Here is a 15319-nt window from a genome sequence, read left to right as displayed (position 1 = left end):
TAATCAAAATAGTTCACCTGAAGATCTAGCCATCACTTTACACACCTACATACATCTAATATTTTACAAAGAAGCCAAAAATACACAAAGAAAAGAGAACTTCTTGAATAAAAGGTGCTGGTCATACTGGATGGCTGCATGCAAAGGAATGAAAATATATCTGTAACTATGACCCTTCAGAAAACTCAACTCCATACAAATCAAGGACCTCAATATAAGACCATATTATTCTTTTTCTCATAGGAGAGAAAATACAGAATAGGCTGAAATTCATTGGCACAAGAAAGGACTTTCTGAACATAATGCATTAAGACGTTAGGAACAAAAATTAATAAATGTGACATTATGAAGCTAAATAGCTTCTGTAGAGCAAAGAACACCATCATCCAGGTAAAATGTCAGCCAGTATAAAGATATTTTACCAAATTACATATAAAATAGTGTTATTATCTAGAATAAACAGTAAGAGAATTGAACATCAGAAAAAGCAATTAAAAATGGGGTGTAGAACCAAACAGTGTGTTCTCTAAAGATGAAACACAAATGACTGGGAAACACTTAGCCGTTAGGGAAATGAAGATTAAATCTACTTTGAGATTCCATCTAACTCCAATTAGAATGCCCACAATTATTGAAAGTAATTGCAGCATTCTGGCAAGGGGAAGGAGAATGCATATTTATTGCTGGTGGGAGTGTAACCTAGTACAATCACTATGGAGAACAGTGCAGATGTTCCTCAAAAGGATGAAAATAGATGTATGACAAGATCCAATGGAATTACTCTTGAGCATATATCCAAAGGACTCCAAAGATATTTGGCCATCCATGTTCATTGCTATTCTATTCAAAGTAGCTAGAAATTTAAAATGGCCTAAACATCATCAACTGAAGAGTGGGTCGTAAGAATGAGGTAATTGTTCACCTATTTATTAAAAATGAAATTGTGGAAGGTGTTAGTAAATGGAGAAAACTAGAAATAGTCATCATGAGTAAAATAAGCCAGATTCAGAAAATTTTGTGTTTTCTCGTAAATGTCGAGTGGAATAAGGGATCAGGAGCAATGCAATTTATTTCTGTGTACCACAGTAATATGGTTAATAATCTTCTTCCCTCCCTTATTTACTTTCTCCTGCCCACATCCAGACTTCCTTCTTCACTTATTCAATATTCAATTCTTCTATTTTTTTAAAACATATTAATGTATAATGTATAATACATATGATATATAACAAATTATATATATATATATGTACATATATATCTTTCCCAAGTTTAATGCATAGTGTTTGATGAATTTTGAGGTATGTACACAAACCTGTGATATAATCATAATAATCAAGATGTCAAATATACCTATCATTTGCAAAATTTTCCTGACAAATTTATTGATCAAAATAAAGAGTTTCACGGTTACATTTTCATATAGATTGTATACTTCGATCAGGTTTACCTGTGATGTACGCTCCCTCGTTTTTTTTTTTTTGGTTCCTTTCCTCTTCTCATATTATCCCCTTTGAATTTAGCTGTCTTAATTGTTTTTGAAATCTAACTTCTAAGAACAAGAAAATACATGTGTTATTTGTCATTGTGTTTTTGGATTATCCTTTCTTGTATGTTTTTGCTTATCTGTTTGCTTGAGTAAGTGTGGTTAGGAACAATGAACATGAGGTGTATGATTTTAACATGTTTAAAGTATACAATATTTTTATTATTAACTGTATATACCATGCCATAGAATAAACTTCTATAACGTATTCATTTGATACAACTGAAATTTTTATAATTACCGAGGGTCATTTTCTTATATCCTTCCCACAACTGCAGACAATGCCGTAATAACTGAAACAATGAGAAAAATAAATGTTTCTTCCCTTAACTTGCTTTTGTGGATTATTTCAAAGCACTGAGGAAAGTAATTTATATAATGACCCAATGTAAAGGTGATATTACAATATATTACAAAAGTTACTTACACAGAAAATAAACTAATAGTATTACAAAAATCAAATATCCAAATGATACATCAAATAATAGAAATTGTATAATACCTCCTCAGAGCATTTAGACTTGAATAGAGCTAGACAATATTCAATAGTTCTTTCAGATTGATTAACTGAGTCTCTCTGGCTAAGCATGAATTAGTAACTATTTTTCCCACTATATTACACCTCTATGAAGAAATATCTCCACAGCTCATCAACTGAGCAATAAAAATTTTCAAATACTCATTTAGACATAATACTAAATATGTACTGGGGTACAAAATGCCTAGGACCTGAAACAGTTTATTCTGTTTTCAATCAAGTACATGGTAATCACTAATTTGGGCATTTGTTAGGAATTTTTACCATAACTCGAAGACAACAAAGCTTGCTAATGCCTTCCTGTCAGCATCTGTTAGTTATAAGAGACCTTTGACTATTCATTAAGTACTAATTATGTACGAAGTCAATTTAAAAAACATAGGTCTTGCTAAGATTGTAAATATGTTTGAATGAAAGAAATAAAAATGAAATGTTTTGTAGAATGACAAAGAATGTAACAAAGATGACCTTATAAAACTGTGCTCTAAATGTCCGTTGGAAGTTTAATTTGTATAAGATTTATTTAAATTATTTATTCCATTTAATTTATTTTAGTTAGTCATATATATATATATATATATATATATATATATATATATATATATATATATATATATATTTAAAATTCATCAGTTACTTTAAGATATTCCAGTTTTGTGGACTATAGAATTTAAAACAATGTTCTTATGACTCCCCAAATTTCTTCAGTATCTGTTGCAATGTTTTTGATTTTGTCTTTGATTTTAAATAGTTTGGGTCCTCTCTCTCTTTTGGTTAATATAGTTAAATGCTTGTCAGATCTCTTAATTTATGAAGGAACTAAGTCTTCTTTTCATTGATTTGTTGTATTTTTCATGTACTTTTTCATTCCTGTTTCATTAATTTCAGTCATAATTTCAATTACCCTTTCCCATCTATTCTGTTTGGTTGTTCCTTTTGATTTTTGCCGAGGCCTTCAGGATCATCATTAAGTTATGTATTTCAGATCACTACAATTTTTTTTATGGGTACTTAGTACTACAAAGATTCCTCTTATATCTGCCTTCATTGCATCCCATAGATTTATGATATATTTTGTTTTAATTTTTATTAAATTATATGAATATTTTAATTTCCTTCTTTATTTCTCCCTTGATGCAATTTTTTATTAGCATGTTCTTTGGCCTTTATATTTTAGTGCTCTCTGCCTTTTCTATTGTTGTTGGTATCTAGCTTTATTCCTTGTGGCCATAGAGAATAAAGGATGTCACTTCAGTTATCCTAAATCTGTTGTTACTTGCTTTATGTTCTAACATGCAGGAAATTTTCAAAAAAGCTTCATGAAACACTAAGAAGGAAGTATACTCTTTAGTATTTTGGCAGAATGTTCTGTAAATGCTTATTTAAGCATTTGGATTCATTGTTTCACTTAACTTAAAAAGTAATTCTGTTTAGTTCTTGTCTGTTAGTGATAGTAGAGTACTGAAGTCACCCAGGATGACTGAATTTGATTCAATCTGTGGTTTTGATTTAATAGTGTGCCTCATAAAATTTCATGCACCTGTTTTTAGTGCATAAATGTTTATAAATTTATGTCCTTCTCTATTGCTTCTGACTAGTTTTTAAGTTCATTTTTACCAACATTGGAATAGGTTTTGCCTATGTGTTTTTCAAAATGTGGTGGCTAATATTAGTTGTCAACTTGACTACATCAGAAATTATGTAAAATCTAAAAAGGTGGACACATCTGTGCAGGATTTTGTCTTTGATTGGATTACTTGAGGTGGGAAGACGCATTTAAATGTAAACCATTAGAAAACAGAAAACTCATCTTAAATGTTGTCCACATCTTCTGGTGGCTGCCTACATAAAAGACGTGAAAAAAAAAGAAGCTTTCTTTTGTTTCCTGCATTCCTTTATTCTCACTTGCTAGTTCATCTATCTTGATGCTGGGGCATTTCTTCACTGATATTAGGAACTACATCTTCAGGATTACAGTAAAAATCAAAAGATGACTAAGACATCCAGCCTCATGGACTGAACAACTACCAGATATCTGGTGTTCCTTTCAGGAGATATCTATTATTGTAAAAGCTAGACAGAGCATGTAAGACAATCTAAAAATTTTATATATATATATATATATATATATATATATATATATATATATATATATATATATATATATGTTCTCAACTTTCCTAATGCTGTACCGTTCCTCATATTGAGCTAACCCCTAGCCACAAAATATTTTGTTGCTACTTCATAACTGTAATTTTGCTACTGTTATGAATCATAATGTAAATAGATGATATGCAGGATATTTGATATGTGACAACCAAGGGTGTCACAGTGAAGAGATTGAAAACTGCTACTCTAGAGAATCTTGACTAACATTGACTGTGAAAGCAGAAATGGGTTTAGGCAGTGGTGCTGCTAGTCCAACAATGAAGGATGAGAAATGATAGGCACACATTCTCACTCTCAGCTGAAGTAGTAGTAGCATATGGTTGCTTCTAGAAAAGGGAGATGCAGTTTTCTTCAAGTGTGTGATCCATGGCAAATCTATCACCATCCAGGCCAGGGCCTACATACAGCAGTACTTAAGCAACATTAATTTGGCTTAATGAAGGACAAATAACAAGTAAGTTATGCGGGTAGGAAGGCGAGGTTACATCTGGGAGGAACTGAGGAGTGAGTATGATCAAAATAATTTGCATGACATTTTTAAAGTTGTGATCAAAACATTAAAACGCAAGTTAAAGTTAAAATTGTGTAGCAAAATCTTACTTGAGGAAATAACATTTTACTGTATAATTCTACTAAAAATTAAACAGTGATGTCATATACCCATAACAATATAGCAAAATTTTTCTCTCTGATTTAGGAAAATTCATGAGTAAGTTTCTGGTGGATACAAATCTATATTATCATATTCCCATCACTGTTGAATATATTGAATAAAACATTTGCTAAACTATGACAACTATTTCCTTAACAAATATATTTGAATCATAAAAACTGCTCATTCAACAAAAGATCATTGATATCATGTGTTTTGAATAGTATGCAATATACTGTGTGTAGAACAAAAATTACAGGCACACTTCCCTTTTCACCCAGCATACAGATTAATGTTACAAACAGAAAATCCACAACCATATGTTGAACATTGGAAAAGAATGGCAGAAGTAATTAAAGTAAATACTTGATCATAACTGAAATGATGGGTTCATTGGAGTAGGACTTTTATCTTAGAAGTTGCCAATTGAGAAAGAGTAGTCCTCAGAGCTAGTTCCAGGACAGTCAGGGATACATAAAGAAACTTTTTTTTTGCAAGCAAAAGCCAGAATAAAGAATGAGTCAGACATGGCTGAAAAATAATAGTGGATAAAAAGCATAATTTAAAATCTTTGGAATATATTTTTCACAAATACAAGATATTTTCTTTTCAAAACATGTTCTAAATGATGCTTATTCTTTCATGTGCCATACATGAATGTACAGTCCTGTAAGCTTGGTCAGCAGAGGAATAGAGGTAGAAAGAGATCTTCATCACTCTATATTATTTTTACTCTTGCAAAGTTAGACATGTATAAAAAACAACATACGTTGTCCTCAGTCTATGGATAAAGGTAGTATGAATAATAGTTAAGCCAAAGAATTAAAAAAAATCTTCCAAAATTACATCTGTTGACATTTTAGCAAAACATATGCTAAAATCTGTTCATAAAACTTATAGCTCCTTTCCTCCATTGAATATTCTCTCCTTATCATATTTAGCTTAGTATTGGATTAATATCAATCTTTTGGCACTTTCCGTACATGTCCCTTTGTAATGAATATTTATAGATTAAACACTATACACTACATTCTCCCACATTTTGGAGGTCTCATGAAGGCAGTGATAAGAAAGCCTGCCTTTGCCTTTGACTTGAAAGCCATCTTGTAGTAAAGAAAGCTAGCTTCATTACTGTTTATGATTAAAACTCCGTTTTTCAACCATACCTTTATTTCAAAGGTATGGTTCAAAGGACCACCTCTTTTTATGAATACCTTCTGACCACCTTGTAATCATGTCTTTGTTTCACAAGGTTGTTATGAAAAATTTATGTTTATTTTCTGTTTCTGTAACCTTACCTACCTCTTTGCCCCCTAAATATCCCACTTGGAAACACTGTATTCCTGAGCTGTAAAGCCCTTATCATCCCTATGTCCAATACTGACCTCTTGAACCTCTGCTTAGGAGGACACAGCCCATTTACCCAAATAAAAAAGCTTGCTTTAATTAATTGCTCACTTTAATTAAATTGGCCATGATGACTTGGGTCAGTGGTTTTTCTCCTTGCATCTTTGGGATTAACAATAGGAACTGGATGCTAATCTTAGAAAGAAAGGCACTGACTTACTATTTCATATTTTTAATTCTAACCACCCATAAATGTTTGTTTATGTGCAATAAAATGCACAGAAAACCAAACATGTATCAATAAAAGTTATTTGTAGAATATAGTAGCTTGTAATAAAGGAGAGTCCATCTCTAAAATTTCACCAGAAGTCAATTTTTATGCTCATTTCTTTCACAGAAATGGAAACTGGGTTCTTCTACTTTTTGTTTCCTTTTGCTGTTACCATTTAGGAAGATATAAAATGTACATCTGTTCTCGCTTATGCTGTCAAAGTGATTTGGCTTTTCTCTGTGGAGTTGACAAGAGCAACTATTCTTTTCTTGATTACCATTAATAGCAAAGTTAGTTATGTACATTAACTATGAATGAATCCCAACTGTTCTCAATAGGTCTATGCAAAGGAATGTATGAAACAAAGGATGTAAAGAAAGTGCTTCCAAGGGAAGTAAGGTTCCAGTTTTGTGTTGTTAGGTTCTTAAGTACCTATAAATATTCAGATTTTGCATGACTTTTCAAAATGTAGCTAAAACACTTCTCTTTCGCATCTGAACTCTTAAATTACTTTAATACTTCATTTGTAATCAGAAAATTTGAAATATACTAAGAATGAAAATTTATATGACTATCTTATTTAATTTAATGTTGGCCATAGGCATTCTGTAAAATGAATTTATTATGTTTAGGTATGTCTCCTGTATTGCTAATCTCTCCCAATATTTTTATCGTGAAGGATGTTGGATTTTTTCAGAGATATTTTTAACATCTAATGAGATGATTATGTGTTATTAGTAATCATAACTTTATAAAATTATTCAGTAGTGGTTCTTAACTTCGATGGCATTATCCAAATATCATATTTTCTCTTTCACTTCCATTGATTTCTCTGACTTATACTCTTTCACCATTTCTACATTCTCATCAGGCCCAGTAGAATCAATGTTCTGCTCTGGGCTCATGGCGTTGTACTGCTGAATGCCTTTTTGTGGTCCATTATTCCATACTTAAAAAATTGAATTTAATATCATGAATAATAACTATTATTTATTTATTTACATCCTGAACACAGCTTTCAGTCCCTCTCTCCTCCTCCCTTCTATGCCCCCTCAATCCTCCCATGGTTATCAATAAAACATAGAATATCAAGTTGCAGTAAGACTCAGCACCTCCTCTTGTGCTTAGTCTGGGCAGGCTGGACAAGGCAACCCTGTATGAGAAATAGGGTCCCAAAAGCCAGAAAAAGTTTCAAAGCTAGGACTGGAGAGATGTGTATATAATCTATAAATCAATCTTTAAAAAATTTCAAATATAGCCCCTGTTCTGATAGTGAAGAGTTTCTCTAAGCTGTACAATTGTCACATATATGTAGAGAAACTAAGCCAGATCCATGTAGGCTCAGTGGTTGTCATTTCAGTCTCTGTGATTCCCTATGAGTCCAGGCTAGTTGATTCTGTAGGTTTTCTTGTGATTTCGTTGATCCCTCTGGCTCTTCCTATCCTTCTTCTCTCTCTTCAGCAGGATTTTCCAAGCCTAGCCTAATGTTTGACTATGTCCATCAGTTGCTGCCTAATGTTTGACTATGTCCATCAGTTGCTGCTTCAAAACAATCTAGTGGCCATTGGACTAGGCACCAATCTATGAGTCTAGAAGAATATCAATAGGAATCATTCAATTTTTTTCTCCAGTCATGTTTGGTTCTAGTCTACTTCTCTGGGTCATCCATCCTGTAAGTCTTGGTGCTCCAGGTAGTGTCAGGTCAGAGGTGGACTTACCCTCCTGGTATGGGTTTTAGGCTAGTCGGGTTATTGGTTGGGCACTCCCTCAATCTCTAATATACCTCTACCCCAGCACATCCTGTAAGCAGGACAAACAGTAGGTCAAAAGTTATGTGGCTGGATTGGTGTCTCAATCCCTCTATTTGTAGTCTTGCTTGATTGTAGGAGATGGCCAGTTCAGGTTAAGCGCCAATGTTAGAAGTCTAAGTTAGGGTCCACTTTGTAGATTTACTTGAGCTAGGTTTACATATGAGCCCCAAATACTCTACCTTTCCAGTAGTCTCTTTCAGTAATCTCCCCTTTCATCTCCTGCAACCTGCTTGTTCATGTTCCTATCTTCATACAACATCTCTTCTGTTTCTCCTTCTGAGGGAGATCTGGGAATTACCCAGAAACCTCCTTGTTATCTAGTATGTCTGGGTGTATAGTTTGTAGAAGGGTTCTCCTTTGCTTTACAGCTATTATCCACTTATGACTACTTTGTCTTTCTATGTCTGATTTACCTCACTCAGGATGATTTTCTTTCTAATTCTATCCATTTGCCTGAAAATTTCAAAACATATTTTTTTTCTAATATCTAAGTGGTACTCTATTGTGTAATTGTACCACATTTTCTTTGTCCATGTCTTGAGAGACATCTAGGCTGTTTCTAGGTTCTGGCTATTACAAATAATTCTGCAATGAACATAGCTAAGCAAATATCCTTGTGTAATGATTGAGTATTCTTTGGGTATATACCCAAAAGTCATATAGATGGGTCTTATGATAGAGTGATTCCCAGTGATTTTTTTTTCTTTTTTTGAGAAGCAGCCATATTGATCTCCAAAGTACAAGTTTGTGCTTCCATCAACAACTAGGAAATGTTCTTGTGCCACATCCTCTCCAGCAGAAGCTGTCATATGAGTTTGTTCTTTTAGCCATTATAGCATGTGTTAGATGAATTTCAAAGTCGTTTTGATTTGTATTTCCCTGTTGGTTAAGACTGTTGAATATTTCTTTAAGTGTTTCTCAGGCATTTGAGATTTTTCTGTTGCAAATTCTCTATTTAGGTCTATACCACGTTTTTAAATTGGATTGTTTTCTTTCATCTATTCATATAACATAAAAGTGAGGAATTTCCAAATCAAAATGTTTTGTAATATATTATGCTAATAAATGTTAGGTGAAAATATGAAAATAAAACCATATATTGCTTTGAACACATAGTTGAGCATATCTTCAGAATTATCAATAATTAAATTATGCAATACTCTTAATTTAGAAAAAGTTGTTTTTTATTTAGTTCATGTGAGCAATAAATATTTTCCAAAAATGCTGTATTATTTCCATGTTTGTAAACTTATGAAATCTCTAACATCAAATAATAATTATTATTTCTCAAAAATTTTATTATGAAAAATATGCAAATTCTTCAACCTGATTGTTTCACCATTACTTCTTTAAATAGTGTTTTTATCTGCTAAATACATTTCTCAAAGTAGCAAATTATTTTCTATTTTTCATTTACAACAGGACTGAATTGTAAAGTAAGTATGATTTCATAAAAATTTCTTAGACACTTATAGATGACTACATCTATCTAAATTACTAGACCATAAAGTATCAAATATATGATAATAATTCTAGTGAAGAAATTGAATAGGAATGTTAATGTGTACTACTTTTCTATATCAGACAGTATAGAAGTAAATGTTCATATACTTTGTAATATATATGTTTGATTTAATTCCATTTAGACATAAGGAAACTGGGTTCACTGTCATCAATCCAAAAAAGGTATGGAAAACTACTGCATTCAGATGCTAAACCATGTCATCCATGTCATTGGCCTAGTTAACCTCTTTAAGGAAAAGCTATTGTAGTTAGATATTGCTTATTTTTTAAATACCTGGCTTCCAATAAAGAACACAGGGTGCATAACTGAATAATCTGGAAGGAGGGCACCATTTATTGATTCCCATCCACCTAGCCTTGAAATAATCACACAGAAACAGTATTATTTAAATCACTGCTTGGCCCATTAGTTCTAGCTTCTTATTGGCTAACTCTTACATATTAATTTAACCTATTTCTATTCCTCTGCATATCACCATGTGGCTGTGGCTTACCTGGCAAAATTCTCAGTGTCTGTCTCTGGCAGCTCCATGTCATCTCTGACTCTTTCTTTCTGCCAACATTCAGCCTAGCTTTCCCTGCCTACCTCATTTTTTCTTTTTTTGGTTTTTCGAGACAGGGTTTCTCTGTGGCTTTGGAGCCTGTCCTGGAACTAGCTCTGTAGACCAGGCTGATATCGAACTCACAGAGATCCACCTGCCTCTGCCTTCCAAGTGCTGGGATTAAAGGCCTGTGCCACCATTGCCCGGCTCCTGCCTACCTCATTAATGGTAATCACAGTACACAGAAGGGACTCCCTCGACTTTTCAGTTAAAATAAAAAGGAAAGATTTTACTTTAACCTAGTAAAATTTCATATAACAAAAATGGTATCAAATAAGAATTACAGTTACAATGTTTATATCTGCTTTATATTTTATCATAACTAAGGGAAACTTTAACTATAAATTCTTCAATGCCATCAAACGCTCCAGAAGGATATAATATTACCTAAGTAAACAATAAGTTCATTGTAGGCAACTTCCAAAACTCCAGAATTGACAGAGACATCTCACTGCCTGGACAGTCACCCAAATTTCTTCTGTACCATTGGAGCATTGATCTTCAGCCTGCACTATTACTAGGGGAAATACGACAGTGTCTGCTTGCCATGCCCAGTTCAGCATGGTGGAGCCACTTGCCCCTGAGCTGTATACACTGCCCCACTTCCAGGCACATAGCCAGTCATTGTCGCCATTAACCAAGCTGCAGCAGTCTGCTCACAATCCCCACTCAAATCCTCTGTAGCCAGACCCACTTTCTGAAAGAGTCAGAGTTTGCACTGGCAGCAAAGCCCAGAAAACTGGCACTTCAAAAACAGCATGGCTTTTTTTTTCTTTTGCTACTCTTGAATCAGGAAATTCTCTCTTAAAGGAGCTGCTGCACTCTGCCAGCAAACAGCAAGAAGCTGTGTTAAACTCTGTATTTTTGTGTCCAGAATTCTTTTTCAAACTCTCTCAGGTTTTAAGTGATTTTAGTTGGCTACATGGGCACCAATCTGTTGCAAGTGGCAACTTGTTGGTTCCAAGCTGCTTAGCCCCGAAATAACCACACAGAAACTGTATTATTTAAATCACTTCTTTGCCCATTAGCTTTAGTTTCTTATTAGCTAACTCTTACATATTAATTAAACCCACTTCTATTAATCTATATATTGCCACTTGGCTGTCACTTGCCAGGTAAAATACCCAGCATCTGTCTTTGATGGCTTCATGGCATCTCTGACTCAGTCCTTCTTTCTCCCAGAATTCAGTCTAACTTTCCCTGCCTACCTAAGTTCTGCCTTGTTATTGGTCCAAAGATGTTTCTTTATTCATTAATAGTAGCCACAATACAGAGAGGGAAATCCCACATCAAATCTGGCTGGATACGGTATTCTTTGAGGTATCAAGGAAATGTTTATTTTTGGTTGAAGGTGACTTCTACTAGTTTGTTGTAATGATGTCTTTAGTGAAAGGACATAATGGTTCATACTAATTATCTTGTTACATGTCTGTCATGTGATTCTAAAATGATTTGCTGTAACTTAAAACATTAAGTATCATTTAACTTATTTAATTAATATTTAACAATATTAGCTTGTAGATGTTGATTATATTAATGGTTTAGACCATTGTATTCTATCAATTTGAACTTATACCATTTTTGAAATAATAAAATTCTCTTCATTATTCATGTGTTGTGATCATACTATGTTATATAGTCTGTGCTTTTATTACTTTTTCAGACAAAATACTATAATTTCTGTGTGTTCCTGTCCTGCGACCTTAGATTTCTGTAATTTCCCCCTACATCTCTGACAGTAGTAGTCCTTAATCTTGTTGAATGGTTCTTCTAGTCTACATTTCATGCTCCCCCACTCAAGACTGATCCATAGCCAAGATGAGTTTAGTGCTTTGGCATTCTTTTCAAAAGTGAGACTTAATATATAGTATACTTATTATTATATTCTATTTTCTTTGATAGAATATCTTTAGTTATTAAGGGACTGGCCAGGAATATATTTTCTCAAAATACATGACAAGACAGTAAAGTTCACTTACTCTCTGAAGGTCCATATTTCGACTCTGATATAAGAGAGCTTCTATGGATTTGCTAAGATAAATTATTCTTCAGTTTATAAGAAAGACAGTCATTACTATGAGGATTTTTCAGTCACATTGGAGAGTTCTGTAACACTGTAAGAAAGATAAATTATCCATAATATATAATAAAACACATGGAAAAACAGTGGGATACATTATAAGCAAGTCACTTTGCATGATATAAGATGATGTGAAATTAGATGACTATTTTTCTGGTACATTATATTAAATCCTCATAGTTTTGCCTCATAAACACATTATATTTGCATATGTCCTTTTGTCTGTTGCTTAATAATTTAATCATAACTATCTAGTAGTATCTTCAGAAAGTCAAATTTTCTACAATTTTTAGTTGAACTAAAGAGCATGATATGACAGATATAAAGATCTACATATATTATAATTACTACTTTTTGCATAAAAAAACTTACATTTTAAATTTTTGTATATAAAGTGGCAACTAGTTCAGTCAGTAGCCTAAGTGCTTCTTGTGGAGGTTTGAGGACCATTGTTCAGACCTCCAAATCCCAGGTAAATTCCAAGTAGAAGTTATGAAATGTCTGTAATTTTATCTGTGGAAGAGAATGACAGGTGTCCACAGAACAAGCAGACTAGAGAGTCTAGCCATATATCTGATTTATGAATTTGATTGACAGATTGTGCCTTAAAAATCAGAAAGGAGAGAAACTCAGCAGGATTTTTGGCATTAATTATTTCTGTGATCCACATACAGCTATACACCCAAACACATACACTCTTACACATATGCACCACACATCAAAACACACACACACACACGAAAATGAAAAAAGAAACTATCGTTAATCATGATGGCCATATTATAACTAGTTGACTGAATATGTACTGTCTTATAGTTTTATAAACGTAGTCTTACTGGCTCATAACCATATCCACATGTTAATGCATTTTTCTTGCTTTTATCATGCTATCAATATGAGCAGATCATTTCTCTTAAATTATACAGTGCTTTATATACCAAAAAATACATCTTGTAATGATTATGCCTTGCCATTTACTATGTCATCTTATTCCAAACAGAAAATGTCAGGTGATTATTTAGTAAACTAATGTTCAGTCAAAGATAATATATTAATGTGCATCTTCCCAGTCATTCAATAGCTTAAGTGTATACAATAGCTTAAGTCTTACATCTAGAATTAACCCATTTTCATTCTTTTATATTTTACCATGAGGCTTGTGGCCTTCTGGCAAGGTTTTGACTGGCAGCTCACATCTTTCCCCTCTTGGGGGATCCATGGCATTTCAATGACTCTGCCTTCTTGCTCCCAGCATTCAGTTTAGTTTTTCCCACCTAGCTCTGTTTCTCTATAGCTCTGCTATATTTCCAATGCAATACAACCCATGTGCGGTCATGGTTTTCTTCCAAAACCAACATATCACGATTGTTTTGGGTACTAGTAATAATAACAAGATAAACTGGGCCATGGAAGACAAGCAATAAACAGTTGACATCATAGAGATGATGTACTATGGCAGCTGCAAAGACAGGGGTCTGGTGGTGTCTGCCAAGGATTACTTTACAAAGTATAGATACAAAGATTTACCTTCACAAGCTGGGCATGAGACAATGGGATCCTCTTTCACATGAAAACACTCAGATCTTCATAAACTTTGGAAAGGCCTGCAGTGGAACATGGCTGTGGGTATGGAGAATTCTTGAGATGACAGAAACAGGGTCTTAGCTAGCTGAAGCAAATAAATATATCATGATGGAATAGTAAAATGAAAATGTAGTTTGATTTGAAGGGTTTTACAAACTGAAGAAGACAGACAGAAATATGAAGGGTATATTTTAATAAAACAGAAACTCCACAGAAATGTTTAAAGAAGGAAGTGTTCTTGCTGTAGAGCTGAGCAGGGATGCACAAAATAGAGAGTACTTGATCTGAGTAATGAATAATTATCGGTGATCATTTAATACAGAAGGGATGAGGATGGAAAGAGCAGGTAAAAGGCAAAGAACTTGAAGTAGCATTTTATTTATTTATTTATTATAGATTTCTGCCTCCTCCCTGCCACCGCCTCCCATTTCCCTCCCACTCCCCCAATCAATTCCCACTCCCTCAACAGCCCGAAGACCAGTCAGGGTTCCCTGTCTTGTGGGAAGTCCAAGGATCTCCCACCTCCATCCAGGTCTAGTAAGGTGAGCATCCAAACTGCCTAGGCTCCCACAAAGCCAGTACGTGCAGTAGGATCAAAACACAGTGCCACTGTTTTTGACTTCTCAGCAGCCCTCATAGTCTGCTATGTTCAGCGAGTCCGGTTTTATCCCATGTTTTTTTTAGACCCAGTCCAGCTGGCCTTGGTGGGTTCCCGATAGAACATCCCCATTGTCTCAGTGTGTGGGTGCACCCCTCGCGGTCCTGAGTTCCTTGCTCATGCTCTCTCTCCTTCTGCTCCTCATTTGGGTCTTGGGATTTCAGTCTGGTGCTCCAATGTGGGTCTTTGTCTGTGTCTCCTTTCATCGCCTGATGAAGGTTAATATTCAGGAGGATAACTATATGTTTTTCTTTGGGTTCACCTTCTTATTTAGCTTCTCTAGGATCACGAATTATAGGCTCAATGTCTTTTATTTATGGCTAGAAACCCATTATGAGTGAGTACATCCCATGTTCCTCTTTTTGGGTCTGGCTTACCTCACTCAGGATAGTGTTTTCTATTCCCGTCCATTTGCATGCAAAATTCAAGCAGTCATTGTTTTTTACTGCTGAGTAGTACACTAATATGTATATATTCCATACTTTCTTCATCCATTCTTCCACTGAAGGGCATCTAGGTTGTTTCCAGGTTCTGGCT

At 34.1% G+C, this 15319-nt stretch overlaps 1 pseudogene; it reads left to right on the top strand.

Annotated features, from left to right (window-relative positions):
• Positions 1 to 905: 905 nt before the first annotated feature.
• LOC142840449 (thioredoxin-like protein 4A pseudogene) lies at positions 906 to 14111 on the top strand (annotated as a pseudogene).
• The last annotated feature ends 1208 nt before the right edge of the window (positions 14112 to 15319 follow it).

This window comes from Microtus pennsylvanicus, chromosome X (assembly GCF_037038515.1).
Source record: "Microtus pennsylvanicus isolate mMicPen1 chromosome X, mMicPen1.hap1, whole genome shotgun sequence".
Taxonomy (NCBI): domain Eukaryota; kingdom Metazoa; phylum Chordata; class Mammalia; order Rodentia; family Cricetidae; genus Microtus; species Microtus pennsylvanicus.
This window is presented reverse-complemented; position numbering and strand designations above follow the sequence as displayed.